This window comes from Neltuma alba, unplaced genomic scaffold (genome assembly GCF_004799145.2).
Source record: "Neltuma alba isolate B1F8T4 unplaced genomic scaffold, ASM479914v2 tig00010580_pilon, whole genome shotgun sequence".
Lineage (NCBI taxonomy): Eukaryota > Viridiplantae > Streptophyta > Magnoliopsida > Fabales > Fabaceae > Neltuma > Neltuma alba.
In genome coordinates this window covers 296,664-312,500 of record NW_021635445.1, presented here as the reverse complement: position 1 = coordinate 312,500, position 15,837 = coordinate 296,664, and the positions used below count along the sequence as shown (strand labels likewise).

At 43.8% G+C, this 15,837-nt stretch overlaps 1 protein-coding gene across 1 annotated transcript in view; it reads right to left on the bottom strand.

Moving 5' to 3' along the window:
• LOC114757217 (uncharacterized) overlaps window positions 1-12,310 on the bottom strand; it is a 15,970-nt gene extending 3,660 nt beyond the window's left edge. The window contains exon 1 of the mRNA XM_028946220.1: window positions 12,307-12,310. The gene's annotated coding sequence lies outside the window, so the exon portion shown is untranslated. The remainder of the gene's footprint in view (window positions 1-12,306) is intronic.
• Window positions 12,311-15,837: the final 3,527 nt, after the last annotated feature.

Genomic DNA, 15,837 nt, shown 5'->3' with positions numbered 1-15,837 from the left:
AATCCTGAACTCTGGGATCGCAAAGAAAGGGCCCATCCGGGTTGGAAATGGCTGCCTCACAGCGTGGACTCCTACCATCGAAGCAAACTAGCCTGGCCCAACATGTAAGCTTTCTCCATGAAATGTTCACTAAAGACTTTTCGTCTCCTACAAATCACTAGTATGGCTATCGAACTTCTTTCGCCTCTCTTCTTATTGTACATTAATTCCAATTCAACCATCAAGGTTAGGAACTAGACCGACCTGCTAATAGATAGAATTCCATAAAGACCTAGCTAAGAGACTTTACTGAATGACTTGATCGATCGTACTGTACTAGATAGACCATAATCCTTTCATACGCTATTTTTGATCCAATCTCGCACTTGACACGCAAAGCAATAAACAGCAGTCTATCTTCACAGAGAAAGAAGCAAGGGACGGCATTTGTCCCTCTCTTATGTAATTTTATGAAAAGGCCCTCGGGGGTGTTGCGGTTCTATTTGATCTCGGATTTCTCCTTCTCCCACTCGCGGAACACTAACTATATCAAAGAATTTACCAACACTACTGAATACTGAAAGAGCACGGACTCGGCTTGGGAGCTCTCGCTCGGGCTATTAATCTCCTCTTCTTCTACTCATAAGAACCAGAACTGGCACTCGTAATCGTCCCTAACCTCTGTCTCTAACCTATTCCCTTTCCCTGCCGACTTATATGCATGGCAAGGCCCACACCCCTTGACTTGAATCATATAGATATAGATAAATGACAAGGGTTAAAGTATGCACAGCGTCTCCTCGCCGATGTGAATGAGTAGACACCGCATCTCGACCTCTTTCCGCTTCATAAGGAAGGGCTTGCTCTCCCTCTTTGCCCCGTTGAGCGATATATTCCCCCAGTCAGTCTACACCTGCGCTGCGGAGAGGATTTTATATATCTCAAAGAGGAGCGTAGTTTGATCGGGGAGAAAGCTGAAGAACGATTTGAATCGGTAGCGAAGAGATCGGACAGGGATAGGGCAACAAGGTTGGCTTGGCTCGGTTCGGTTTGGCCGAGGTTTTTGTAAGATATTCTGGTTCTAGGATAAAGGCAGAGTCTTTCGTTTCGATTTATAATTCAACAAAGTAGGAGTAGGAGTAGGTGGATGGATCACGCTTATGATTATCCATGGGAACGAACAAACTATTTCGATCACGATCCGCAATTGAATCTTTTAGGGCATATTTCGATGAAAGGAGGGTTTCTTATCCTCCGCGAGCCGAGTCGTTTAATCTTATCTTTCGTGTGTCACTAGGTTAAGATCTCGAGTTGGTTAGTGCGAAGAAGTCCTCTTGAAGGGACACGGACCTTCTTAAGTCCAGGTAACCAACCTTTAATCTCATTTCCAAATCCTGGTAAAGCCATTCCTTTCAAACAATAAAGCAAGCTAAGCCAACAAGAAACCATCGATCCTGGTAGAAGTAGAGATAGGAAGAAGTAGGCAGAAGAGCGTGAAGGACGAAAGAGCGGTTGATCCTGTCCCGACCGAAGACCACGTTATTTTCTCCTATTTTCATCTAATGGGAAGGGCGGCTAGGCGGGTTACGGCATAGGCATTCTTCAAATCTGTGTGGAAACATACGAAGAAGAATTCGGACCAAGAGATCCAGTCTATCCCGAAACAACGGATCGCGGATCCCATCCCAAACTAAAAGAGAGTCTGTCTACCTTTTGGGGGATCTTCCCATCCTTCCACCAAAGCCACAACACCTCCTGTATCACCATCTCCACCCAAAGAGGGATAAGCAGACGCCGGATTATCCGCTTTCACCGTATTCTCTTCCGAAAGACCGTATTCTTTGCATATGAGATGAGAAGGATAGAAAGATTAAAGGCCCTAGAGGAACTAAGGCATTACTTCTTCGAAGTAGTGCTTTCTTCTATTGTCTCATCAGGGTTTCCATCCGAACTAGGAGAATCAGGACAAGCAATACAGGCTGGTAAAAGATATAGTTAGTGTACTTTTTCTTTATAAACTAAAAAGCGTAAACAACTAATCCCTTTGCAGTAAACAAAATAACAGATAAATAGAGCAGTAAGGTTAAATCGAAAGAGGCCCCGGATGGAAAGTCTTTATTTTATGCACCAACGCAGGCCTATCACCAAATCTCCACGGCGAAATCCGGCTTGCTGACTCATGATTTACACCTCTCTCCGCCGCTTCTTAGCAGTTGACTGCGAGATTAGCACTTTATTCGTTACTAAAGAGATCTCTTTTCCGCGCGAGCTAGTTCTTCATTCTTGTAAGCCCCTTTTTAAGCTGCACTAAGACTTCGGGTCATCATGCACTGACACAATCATTATCTGAGGGCCAATGATCATCCAAAAAGCAGTACCTGGCATACTCCTATCTATAAAAAGCCACACTTGCTGGATTCGACTTCTTGTGTACAAGCAGAGCATCAACAATCCTTTTCGTTTACAATTACAAATTGTATAAACTAATCGAGATGCTTCTACACGTCCATTCTTCTAGGAGAATAAGACCATTTGCCTTACCCGGCCTTCCAATCTTTTCAATCGGTCTAGTCCACGCGTGGACAGAGTAATTTGCTTCCTCGAGCCCATTACCTGAAAAGGCGACTACCTATCAATCGTATTGGCCCAATTCCAGATCAATAGAATATAAGGTATCATATTTACTAAATTCCTAAGGTAATCGCCCGCTTTACTAATAGCCTCTGCCTGCCTATTGTGTTATTTTCTACGGATTGCTTGTATCAAGCAGGACGTCCACATGAGAGTTGTACCAAGCAAGTGTTCTCCCTTCACTATCGGACCAGCTTCTTACTTATTTGTTAGCGCCTACGGGCGGAATCAAAGAAAAAATAAATACAATGGGCTTTCGCCACCTGAAACCGACGGTCATTCAAGATTATCTGCATTTTAGTAAGTGTAGGCAAGAGACGCAGTCTGAGTATTAGGAATAGCGAGTTATCCCTCCTGTCCGCAGAAGTTAATGCAACTGAACCATTCGCTACTCCTTTTTGTGTGACTGACCAACTTACTTAATCTCGAATTTCATATTGAAAAAGGAGGAGGCACATCAAGGCTGAAGTCGAATCAAGCAAAAGTCCTCTAACATTAGCTGCTTTCCTGGGACTTGCACTTGCTTTTTTTAGAGAAGGCTTGGCTCTATTTATGCTATTTCCATCCACTTGGCTATGACTGTTCTTCGCGAGTCTCTTTCGTTTCTTCCTGGGAATCCAATGCATATGAAAAAATAAATAAGAGTTCAACCATTAGATTATGAGAAGAGTGGCAAGAAGTGAAAAAATATGAAACCTTTCCTCGCCTGGTGGCTTGGGCTACGGTCCTACCAAGTACATCATCCGAACGAACTAGGTTCTATTGATTTGTAGGACACTCGATCCGTTTCAGCTAAGCTAATAGAATATATATAAATGAAATAAACGCTGTCACTTTAAGCGAGTTAGGAGATTCACGTGCTGCTGAGAACCATTCCATAATGGAGGACTTTATAACATCAACCGACTGTAGCCAGGTAGCACTTCTAAAATCTTTCTTGGCGAGTCACCACTGTCTCTCTTCGATCGAGCCCCTTGTATGCCCTACCCCTCCGCCGAGGGAAGAGGAAGAAAAGACCTGTCCCTAATGAAAAGAAGAAGTTAGCAATTCAACCATGTTACCAGAGGTGGAAGGCTCTCGTCGCTCAGGAAGCTACTACTGATCCCAGACCTGCACCAACAAGGATTTCACTGAAACTTTAGCTCAACAGCTTAAGGGCTACTATATCTCATCCCCACGAGGGAAGATCTAGTGATAGAGGAAAACGCGAGAATGAAGGTTTGTAATGAATACTATTACACCAGAAAAATCAGTATCTTACCGCGCATCAGCTTGAAGAGCGGCTATCGGAGTCAGGCTTAAGAGAGCCTCCTACCTAGTCAAATACTGAACTGAAAAAAGAAGAATACCATCATCGAGTACTGAATCGGATTCAGAGATCACCAGCCTATCGAACCAAAGGTTGACCAGGCACTTTTGTTGTTGCAGAATTAGACCCCCAATCCAATGGTTACCAGTTGAAGAGAGCGGCTCTCTTGATACGAACCGCTCAGGGTCAAAAAGAAAAGAAGAATATGCCTGCTTGCGATATAAGACTGAAGCCAAAACGCGGTTTGCCAACTTTGTCTTGGATGCCCTTGGGCGGAATAGAATAGATGGAAGTCAGAACATAAGAAAGAGGGGGCACTCGCTGTCGTAAAGTAGACGTGGGCAAGAAAACACGAAAGCAAAGTATATCACTCCAGGGTCCCCTGAATCATTGTATTCATCAGAAAAGGGCCTCCCTCCGAGAATGGACTAGTTGAAGTGACGCTTCGCTAGCAATCGGGATTGATGAGCTTGCCTGGCATTAAGGTATTGAATCCAGTCTTGCGTTAGTAGCATTGACTCTTGCGAAGAAAGAACCTCAGGAACGGAATCAACTTACTATTCTCACTCCAAAAAATGGACAGAACGACAAGGTCCGACTCACTTACGTATCGGATATGTCGGCAAGTCCAATACAAACAAAACAAGAAAGAAGTTGGACCCCGGCCCCACCCGGGGTTGCATGAAGTCTCAGTAAAGATGAAATAAGCATGTCCCTTTTTTGGCTTCGGCAAAGACTACTCGCTCGCGGTAGACTTTTCTAGCTTTATTGCTGGCTCTAAGCCTACCACTTTGAAAACCTAACCTTCGTTCGATAGAGCTAACCAACCTTCCCTTTGATATGAAAGTTTTCCAACCCACCCGAGAGAGCTAGGAACCTAAGGAAAGAAATTCGAATTGGCTCTACATCATCTGGAACTAAATAAGCTTCGGGGTCTTAATTTCCATTCTAATCTGCATATAGAATTAGAACCGGGCTATCCCATGATCGTGATTTGATCATCATTATAGGGCGTGAGAAACCACGCCTTATGACGAAAGGGGAGCATTATGTCCGATCAATACACCAGTCTGCGCTCTAATAAAGGGTGCTATGGAAGAAATTAGGCACTGAACTGAGGTTTAGTAGTGCTTATCACTCAGGACGGCCAGACTCCAGTCGTCGGTTTACTGGAAGATTTTCTGAAGAGCTTAGTGCAAGTGTCGACTACACGAGCATTCCCTTACTCGGCAGAGCTTTCTCAAGAAAAAGGAAATAACTAAGAATTTTAATCTTCGTTCGGACTACACGCCAGTCTTTTTCACCAAGAGCTTGTTCCGAAATGGGGCGCATGGGAGAAGTACTTTGGAATGATTTGATTGGGACGCTAGTGAGTTAATGAGCACTGTTTGCATGGTTCCATCAACGCTTTTCTTGCGTGTTCTGAATCGAATTCATAATCTATAATATAAAGAAGAGATGCCCCGTAGAAGACTCCAGGCCACCGAAGCTAACAAAAGGCTAAGGATAGCCATTTAGTTGTTTGTTCTTATGCCGACTAAAGCTAGCTGCGCCACAGCTTGAATCTCCCTAGAAATCCCCACTCGTAGCCCTTAGGTTTGACTTGGGTGTGTTAAGCATATTCGATTGGCTTCTTCACCGGGTTAAGCGACGGGAGTTTTAGGCTTGGCTTATCACCATATCCAACCCGAATCCCGTAGTTCGAAAGGAGAATTGGGCTACCTGAGACCAACCAAAACATGAGACTGGTTTCTTAGCAAAGCCTTGCTTGGCTCAACTTACTCTCTATCTCTAATGGCTAGACCAAAATCCCCACTTAAGCCTGCCTAGAATCTTGCTTCTGGGCTGCCCTATACCTCTATAGACGTAGCTTTAAACCCCATCCCCCTATAAGAAAGAGGTCGAATTGCTTGTACAGCTAACCCGCTACCTCTCTAATAAATCTGAGTACTTAACATTTGCGATCCCATGAAGTGAGCCAAAATGAGCCATCAATACAGTAATATATAGGACTCCCTTATTTTTTCAGCTTAGCCACGTCGACCGGATCAATCCACTTTAGCTCGTTCCCAACTCGGTTGGATCTAGGATAGGACCGGTTAGCACAACTTCACTTACTTAGACGTAAAAGTTTCACACCTGACCTGCTTTACTTGTTATTTTCTTCGGTCTAGGCCGTTAATCCAACAGGTATCACATAAGCCCTATGTTTGGGATATTGACTAACGAAAGTTCCCTCGTTTTCGATGAATTGGATTTTGATTTTCTCCTCAAGAAATAGAAAGAGTGCAATTTTGTTTGAGGAAAGCCCTTATTATCCTATACAAAAAACCTGCCGTTAAGGAGCTTTGGAAGAAGCGATATGGGTGATCCACCATTAAAGGAAGGGATTACTTTGGCGAATGTAAAATTCTATTACTCATTATTTAATTTCTCCTTTCAAAGGTGTCTCCTCTAGTGGGAAGGAATTCACAACCATAAACGTCAGCTGGAACTTTCAGTTCAGTTCACACGGCTGGGGCTTTACCGGCCAAAGTACTTCCTTCTCCGCTTAAGAAGATTCTGTTGTCACGGCTTTTGCCACAAAAGTGGATGCTATCGGTTCCCCAAACCATAGACCAATCTTCTCATTCCAAATTGACTTATTCGATTTTAGGACACTGATTCAACACGCTTAATGGTTTCCGCGCTTTAGTGCTATTGAGAACTCCGGGCCAGAGTTCGTGGCTGAGGGGATGACTGGTCATTTCCACTGGACCGACCGTCCCAATGTCATTTTATTAATTTTATTCTCCCTTGCTCATAGATGGGGTTTCAAGCTAGAGTCAATTTTCTTGGTTCTATCGGGGCCCGTCCTGGACTTCCTTTTTGCATTACGCGGTTCAGCACTCGCCCTAGAATCGGGTTTCCGTCTTCGGATAGGAGTGGTGGCACAGGAGCGGAAAAATCACCATACGAACATCCGCGCCTTAATGAACAATGGATTCCCCCTTGTGCCCGAGACGAAACCAAATAAAAGATTTACATATATAAAAAAGCATAGAAAAGTGGGATGTGCACGAAAGAAGGCTTTCGCGGAAGCAAAAAACCTCAACCCTAGGTTTACCTAGGCTAAAAGAAGCGCTGCTTTTTTTATCTTTTCTTCATCGAGATTGGGTTAGTGTTGCTAATAGAAGGTCCTAGGGTTTCTTTCTTATCCTTGTTTGTCCGTGTCCTTTCGATCTTGTCAAAAAATTGCCCATCATTTGCACATCGATACGTGCCTGCTACGCTTCCTCTTCTAGAACAGTGACAGCCTTTTTTTCTTCACTCTACGGAGGACCAATATACAGCTTTGGAATCGAAGGCAGGTAACCTCTTTCTTTGGTAGCACGATCAAATCGAACGATTGGATAAATCCTGATATAGAGAATGTGATTATGACTTCGAAAAGAACGTATAATGAATGGGAATCATACAAAATCAGACCAACGAGAGAGTCCGACTTGGATGTGTGAGGAAAAAACAGCTCAAGAATGAATCCGGCGGTTAGAAAGAAACTATATGCTTAACATACGGCATTCGGTGCTTGGCCTTTTCTTTTTGCACCCACTATCCCTGAAGGAATTTCATCCATTATCCATAACGGCTGAACCATTTCTCTTATTCTCATGACGAATAAGCCAAGCATAAGATAAGATTTGTATGAAAGAGATTTCGTTTCACCGTTTGACTCTGTTGACTATGAAGCTTGATTTCACACTGACAGGTTTGAAGGAAATTTCATTCACTAACCTTTTCTTACTCCCACTACTTCATCACCTGCGACAGCAGGGACGGGTACAGGTACTCGCTTACTTGATTGGCTCAAAACCTTACCGCCTGAAAATCGATATTTCGTAGCAGGATTAGAAGAGAAGGTAGTTTGGTGTTAAGGACCCACCCGAACATTCATATTATTTATTCCCCCCAAGCCGGTTCATCTTTGCTTCCTTGCATGCCGCTTTGTTAACAACCGGCGAGACTCTCCTTCTCAAGCCAACCCCAGGTCGGGACGAGATTTTCTTTTTTCTACTGGGGAGCTACTTTCTACCCTAGATCTTCTCATTGCGTTCAAAGGAATGCTTAATCCCCGCCTAGAATTCGTGAAAAAATGACTTTATTCGCTTATCCGGTTTGCGTTATACTCCAGCTTTCCTGGCTAACTACTAAGCTTTCCAGGTTCGCTACTCTAGTGGAACTCGGGTTTCCCTACAAAGTCTTTCTTAATTGGCCCTGCCCTGCCCGTACTATTACTAGATTGAGCACCAGAACCGAACTAAGGCTCGTTCCATTATAAATTTCTCCTAAAGCTTGAAAGCAATGCGGATTAGCACAGAAAGCCTGGCTGGAAGTATTTTGATTTTTAGAATGAAAAAAAAAACTAAAATTTCTGTAAATCAGGACTTTCTTTAAAGAAAAATGGTCTATCTATAAGGCTGGTTCAAAGCTTAGATAGGAAAAATCCCATTTCATTCGGGTTTTCTTTTCTGAAATTCCTTATCCCGGAAGTAGCTAACCTAACTTCATATGGATTAGTAAGGATCAACTGGGAATAAAACTCAACGTTGCGAGCTCAAAAAGTGATCCTGGAAGGCCTACGGGTAAACAAAGATTCCAATTCGAGATTGGCAGAGAAACGGCCCGTGCGAGCACGAACCAAAGGAAGGTGCCAAGCCGAAGTTACAAATCTCATAGGTCAATATCTGCTCAGTCTCTGTTAGCAGCTTCAGTAGGATGAAGGTCTTTTCTTTCTTCCTTGCTCGAATGGGGAGAAGCGCTACGGTGAAAGATCTTACATGCCAAGGCTGAATTGCGCGTATCCGGTGAAAGGCCAAGGCAATAAAGAAGAAAGACCAGGCGCAGGGCCAAAGGCAGCATAGTACAGAAATGATATTCCTGATTCAAGTCTTGGAGGAAGGGCGGCTAGCTACACTAGAAGAGAGGGGTTCAACCCAGGCAAAGTCCTTAGCAAAGGCCGACGTCCCATCAGGCAACCTCCTGAAGTTTGATTCCGTGCATGAGTAAGTACCCGTAAATCGTAGAGAAGACAGAGCGGGGAAAGCTGCCTTATGTAGTTACCTGCTCTTTCATCGAGATTAGCGAATTACGGTTTAGGAAGATCTAATAGAATCTGCTTCGAGGAGCCTAGCCTTCTTTGCTATTACTTTCAATATCTGCTGCTTTTGTGCCAACCCTCTAAGGAAGAACTCTGGGGAAGGCAGGAACTTCCGGATTTACTGATTTAGGACTTTTTCCCGCACCGATCAGACTAATTTAGAAAGCTAGAACTATGAGGGAAGACCCGGAACAATATGCTTTGCTGGTACAGAATCCCTTGCTATTGGACTTGGCAAGTAAGCCCAGAAGGAAGAAGTCGTAGCTGCTACCGCTCCGTGGGCTTCTTCTTAGTCTGCTCGAAAGGAAAGCCAGTCACTCGAGAGTAGAAATCAATAGAATATATTATGACAGAAAGACTAGCTTTGAGCTTGAACGTCTTTCAGCTCTTGTTCACGACCCAGCTGCTATTGAATCAGCGTAAGGAGATGTCGATGAGAGTACAATAGAGAAAAGAATTCGCTTCAGAGCTTGAATCAGAATATCCTTCAGTGATTGCCCAGGTAGAGGGCATACCATACAGGACATACCAGGGGAGAAGTTCGGCTAAGCCGGAAAGATAGATCGAGTTTAGCCTCTTGATTGACTTTAGGACTGAAAGAAGCCGGTAGCATAACAGTTCTATAAAGCACTGCTTTTAGGTCTAGAGATTCATCCCCTATTACTAATAGGCTTTAGTTCGCTAGCTCGTGCTAACTCTTAAGATGATAGATAGATACCGGCGTCAAGCATTCGTTGAATCTCCTTTTCCCTTCTTTACATACAAGATCAGCATAATTTTTGTTCATTCGTCTAGGCCTTTGTTTCACAGGTTTTTCCTGGCCTCTTCGATTACATTCCTTTCTTGGGTTCACTAGAAATGTCATCTCTCTCTTCCTATCCGATATCAGCCATCAAACCCTGTCGGATAGAAGCCTACCTACTATAACCGGCTCATCTGTTTACCCGAGTTAGACCGCTAGCATCTTACCTTACATCAATAGTCCCTACCCCCATCTTTATCCATCCCGTTACGAGCAATCGAATGAGTTTTGGGAAATGTGAAAGAAAAGAGATGCGGATGAGAAAGTGATCCAAAGTAAGTAGCCCTTACTTCTGATCCTAGTGGCTATGGCTCAGGAGCGGGATAACAAAAAGTAAGGATTCGACTAGCTTTGAGCTCTCACGTAGTTCAGGTTGAATCAGTTTCCTTTGGTTCGGTGGTATCGTGTATATAGGGTCAAGGCAGATTAAAGGAAGGAATTGATAGAGCTAGAGCTTAAAGGTGTATATGACATGAAAAGCTTTCTCTTAAAAGTAGCCCTCGACCCCCGAAACGCAACTAACCGTTTTATCTACGACCTACCGAGCACTGAGGCCTTGAGCCGAAAGGATAGATTCTGTTCTCCGGAAGCGCATTGTCTTTTTTGACAACAGACACTTGAAAGAAGGTCTTTTTCTACTCGTTTACTGAGCAAATCACTTGACTAACGGTAACGGGCTCCACTAACTGACTTCACTTTTGAGCGTACCCAACTCCCGAAAGAGATAGATGGAACTAAACCTGTACTAGCTCTAACGTCTCTATCTGGTCCTTGCTCTGATCGACTTGCCCGGAGTCTCGGTTCCCTTCCTTGAACCGCCGGAAGCGCTGATCTCAACAGATTCTCCATCTGCACAGCCGCTTGAAAGACTGAACCTGCGAAAAAGAGTTTCCTCACGAAACTAGCTATGGTAACTGCACTCCCGGTTTAGTCTTTATGATCCCCTTCCCCGTAAGCTACGTTGGCCTGTTCCTCGAGTCAGTATTCGGATCTGTCTCCTGGCTCTAGTTTAAGGTCCGTTTAGTACTTCTCGCTTTAAAGGAGAAGAGATAGATCGCTTATGGGGGCTACAAGCGAGATAAACGGAGGGCGCGCTTCACGGAGTTAGTGAGGCGACTGAACGAAGGGTTCAGGAAGTCTCTCCCACTGACTGATGGCACTCAACTAAGGTCGGGCCCGAAAAAAGAAATGTTTACTGACGGGACTAAGTAAGGGACGAGACAAAATATATCTATCTTTGGCTTTCGAGTATTAACTTCCTTCCCTTGTCAGGCCTTTTCGTCGAAATAGTCCGGTGTTATTCGAGTTCCTGCTGTAAGCCTAATAAGGTTCTTTATTCCTCTTCATTTTCCCAAAAGTATCGTGATCCTAACCTTCTCTATTCTTTAGAACCCGGGAATCTCTTTTTTTCCTCCCTTCTTCCTCAGTCAAGCGAGCGATGAAGCGAGACTGAATCCTTACTTCTCTAGCGTTGAACGAGTTCCGGGCTAAGGACGAAGAGTTGGCAGCCGGTCCGGAAATGCAGCTATGTCCGGGAAGCGAGGATTGAAGAAAGCTGTGAAATGCTGGTTTACTGGGATTCTTTTTATATCCTATAATTTAACGTAGTATCAGGACTATAGCTTTCAATTGAAACCAATCTGTAGTTAATAGTCAAGGAAAGTACAAAAGAAAAAATAGGAGGGTGAGGTAACATCCATTTAAAACCTTTCCTGTCTTCAGGTTATATCAGGTCCTATCTGCTTCCCAGGTTTTTGTTTTAGTACTCTATACTAACCTGGCTTCTTACAGTAAAAGACTTAGAAATTGAATTCCAAAAGGAATTTTCACTGCTTTCCTCTAGAAAGCTAAGGATAACAAGATCAATTCTATAAGATAAGGCAATTACCTTTAGCTCAAAGAGTTAAGGGTTAGTTTACCTTAAACCGTATCGTTCGACTACGGGATACTCATCAGAGCATCCCAAAAGTCTCTCTTGTGACTGGCAAACATCAGCTTTCAGCCTTTGTTTGGAAATATAGGCTTTTCTGTAAGGAAGAGGAAATCCAACAAAAAGAAGATAAAGCACCTTAGAAAAAAGGAACCTACTAGAAAGAGGAGTTAGCAGCATTCGGATGAAGTAGAGTTTAATTGCGTGTTGTTAGAGAGAACAAGGGGCAGATCAACTATTAAGGTATGAAGTAACTCAGAGGTACGTAGTTGCTCGACCAACGGGAGAGGAGCGAAAGCCACTCGACTTAAAGGAGAGGCTATGTAGTAGCTCTCCCGATAGGGAGAGGATTGAAGACGCTTAGTGCTAAGGAATATAGTTGCAAGCGTAAGCTCAGGAAGAGAATGTGAGCGAAGCAAATCGAATATATATATTACGTAAGCTTAATAATCGTAATTCTTACAGCTTTTGAATCGCATTGCAAATATTGAACAGGGCTGGTTGCTCAACTGCTCAACGAAAGGCTCAACCCAAGTAGATAAGAATGTACCAAACCAAGGCGAAACCAGTACCCTAAGTTGGTCTCCAATCGAAGTCCCAATTCAAGTGTGCCAAACCCGCATTCTCCTTTTGATTGGGAAGGATATGAATGAAATAAGCTTCTCAAAACCTAAGCACGACGAAGAAAGCTTCTGCCATTTAATTGATGGAGGAGAAGCGATAAAAGAAAAGTATCAAAGAATTACCAAAAAGCCCCGATCTAGCCCTGATCTAAGGTGAAAAGCGAGTCGATCTGGTATCCAATATCAAATGGAAGTCGTATCACCCTTGACATAACAGGGTTTCGGTCCCATTTCTTCTTGCCATAGAGGTCGAAGCTTCTTTTCCTGTTCCCAGGAGTGAACATAGGTGGGCGTTAGCTAGTGGCTTCAACCCGCTCTTCAGAAACTAAGAAAGAATATGATTTGCCTTCCTGCAGACATGGACTTTGACAGTCACTATTGGGTTCCATCCCGGGGCTTTTCAGGGGGATTACGGGGCTCTTTGGGAAAGAAACTCTTGTGATCTTCGTATCCTCCTCCCCTTTTGTTTACTTTCCCGGTAACAAGGATTGCACCTCGTCAAGGCTTTCTTCTCAACAAAATGTTTAACCGTCCTCGAGCCGCTCTATTAGAAAGGAATTCCAGGGCGCTTAGAGAACGTCTTAGAATACCTTTGAACATTCATTTTGTACCCGACCAATTACTTTATTAGCTTCTCACGTTGAGTTCTAATCGATAGAAAGGACGGAGACAAGCAAATTCAGAACCTTGCTCCGGGTTCTTCCTCATTGCAATCCGAGCCAACCATCAGCAATGGGGCTAGCTTCTCTTTTCGATCTTCTCTTAGGCTATTCTATGGATAGCATTGTCTACTCTTCAGCTGACATGGAACCTAATTATTAAACAGGTCTCTGTCTTCTTTTGACTGTTAAAGAGCGCTAACGACTAAGAATGGTTTTATTTACTAGTCCTGTGTGCTGAACCGATGATGTTAGGAAAAGATTATGGTGCCAAGCATCAGATTGGCGACGGGCACAGGCACACTGGAGTTTTAAGCTTCTCCACTAATGGTTAAGGGTAGATTGAATCTGGTCAAAAAAATCAGGCATGTAAGACAGACAGATAGATTAGGCTCACTGGCCTAAAAGAGGCAACTTCTTCCATTGATCTGAACTCACCAAAGCCTATTTCTCCGGAACGGATACACTCTTGGATCAGTACAGTCAGGCTGAGTCGCTTGATGAGCTCCTGAAGTCGAAAAGAAAGATAATAGCTGACCTTTGCCTTCGGTCAGCATACCTCCAAGGTGAGTAACAAATAGTCATTCCCAACCTCCATTGTTATAGCTTTGAAGCCTATAGCTCTAGTACCAGACCGGTTTTTCTAATTACGTATAAAGTCTCTGTCTCGTCTTTCTTGCTCTTGGCCTAGCCCCTTTCCATCTTACCAAGCTTAGAATGATCATTTATTCGATATTGAATACCTTTTTGACTTTGAGACTACTACTAGCAACGAAGCTCAACCTGACTCGATCAGTCTACGAAAGCAGGGGAGCGGAGATCTTTCTTTAAATCATTCCGAAGTCGCCTTTGCTGAATCGAAGTTATTCATTTCATTCGCTACTGGAGCCCGTTTATTTACTATTACTATTCAAGACGAAAACAGGATTGAATCGAATACGGAAAGGTCATGGAACCCATAGGCACCGGACTGAGGTATGAAATGAAGGACGAATTAAACTCGCTTCGGGCTCAAGCTTAGATAGAAGAGTCCAATGAGTCCACTAGTCCATCAATGGAAATTTGATAGAAAGCTCAAGCTGAGAAAGTCACAATCCATTGAATAAGATCGGCTCAAGGTGAGAGCTCAAAAAATAAAGAACCTCTCCTTTTAGTCGAGTGGGTCAACCCTACGTTCAGTCTCGTGTCTATAAGATCAACCGATCTGCTCCAGGTAAGATGACCCCAGCTATCACTGATCGAACCCTAGATGGCATTGATCTGAACACCTTGACCTTGATGGGATAAGATCGTTGGAACCTTCTAAAGGTCTCCGTTTACATGATCAGTAAGATAATGAATGAATTTTACTTTTCTGTCCTCTCCCTAATGGTCGAGCTTTTCTGTCCTCTCCCTAATGGTCGAGCTATTGACATCCTAGAGTAGCGGCCGCTAAAGGAAAGGAATTTCTTCGCTTTCGTTTCTTCCAGGCCCATGCATGAATGAAGTGAGGCTGCTCGACAAGCAGAAGCAAGCATTTCGTTCGGAAACTCAATCAAAAGGCGAAGACCTCATCCTCTTACCGTGTACATTCTACATACGAGATGCTTCCATCACGTCCGGGCCGCCGCCTGAAGCCGGAGTAAGAGTTGCCCTAAGTCCCATGTCTCGTAAACCCGCGCGAAATCAATATGGAAAGACCCGGTGGATCGTAGCATAGCGAGCAACCAAGTCAGTCAGTGGTTCGGAGAAGCGAAGTACTAGTAAGGAACAACCACCTTTCGTCGGGCAGGGCAGCCAGCCAATCGTCTTTCCCTCCTATTGACGATAGTACAGAGAGAGATGGGGGGGGCCGGCATATAAGGCATAAAATATCTTATTTTCTATATTTATAGTTTTATACTAAACCAACAAGCCAGCCATTAGCCCTCTGTAAACTGGAGTATGGAAGTGGAACTCAGTCTAGTCAGCTCTCATCCAGCAAGCTCTCTAACACTAGCTAGGGCTAACCTCTCTTTAGCCTATCTGTCCTCATGCTAGCCAATCTCTGGCAATTGGTCTATGGCAAAGGGTCATATTCAAGATGTGAACAAATCGAATGTGCACATTCATGCAAGATCCGGTGCTCTCTTTGAAATATCCGCTCTTAGAAGAATAAGTTCTTTCGGAAGAGAAGAAGTAGCAGAATCCGTCAGCTTGCCACAGAACTCATCCAGAAGGAGTATGCAGCCAGACTGACTACGGAGATAGAAAGAATAGGTTACTAGAGAATCGGATCTTAGATAGTGCACGAATGAATGCATAGTGAAAGTCAGTCTTGGGGTAATATCATCTTTCCTGCCCCCTAGGTCCTAGGTTGCAAGTAAGCTGCTCACTCTCTATTTCTTCGAATTCGATGTCTTAAGCAGGATGTAGCAAAGATCGATTTGAGATTGGGACCTGAAAACAGAAGCTAGAGTTGAACGATCTACTTTTCTATCCTGTGGGCCTATCCGGAAATAAAAAAGGTCTCTTCTTTATAGAAAGTAGCCTGCCTGGTCTGTCTCTCAATCAGTCTGTCCAGTCAAGTCCTTGACTTCGGTCGTAGGTTGAAAGTCAAAAAGTAGCTGCTCTCCCGACCTCCGAATAAATTAATAAGTGGAAAGCTTCGTTCTTACTCTTATTCTGCTTAAGACTTGGAGTTCGAAGTGGCATGGATCTAATGAGCTATTCCTCGCATCTCCTCCTGTAATCAGGCAATAGCCCACTAATCCTCATCGCTGTCCTGAGCCTTATTTTCATACGGATT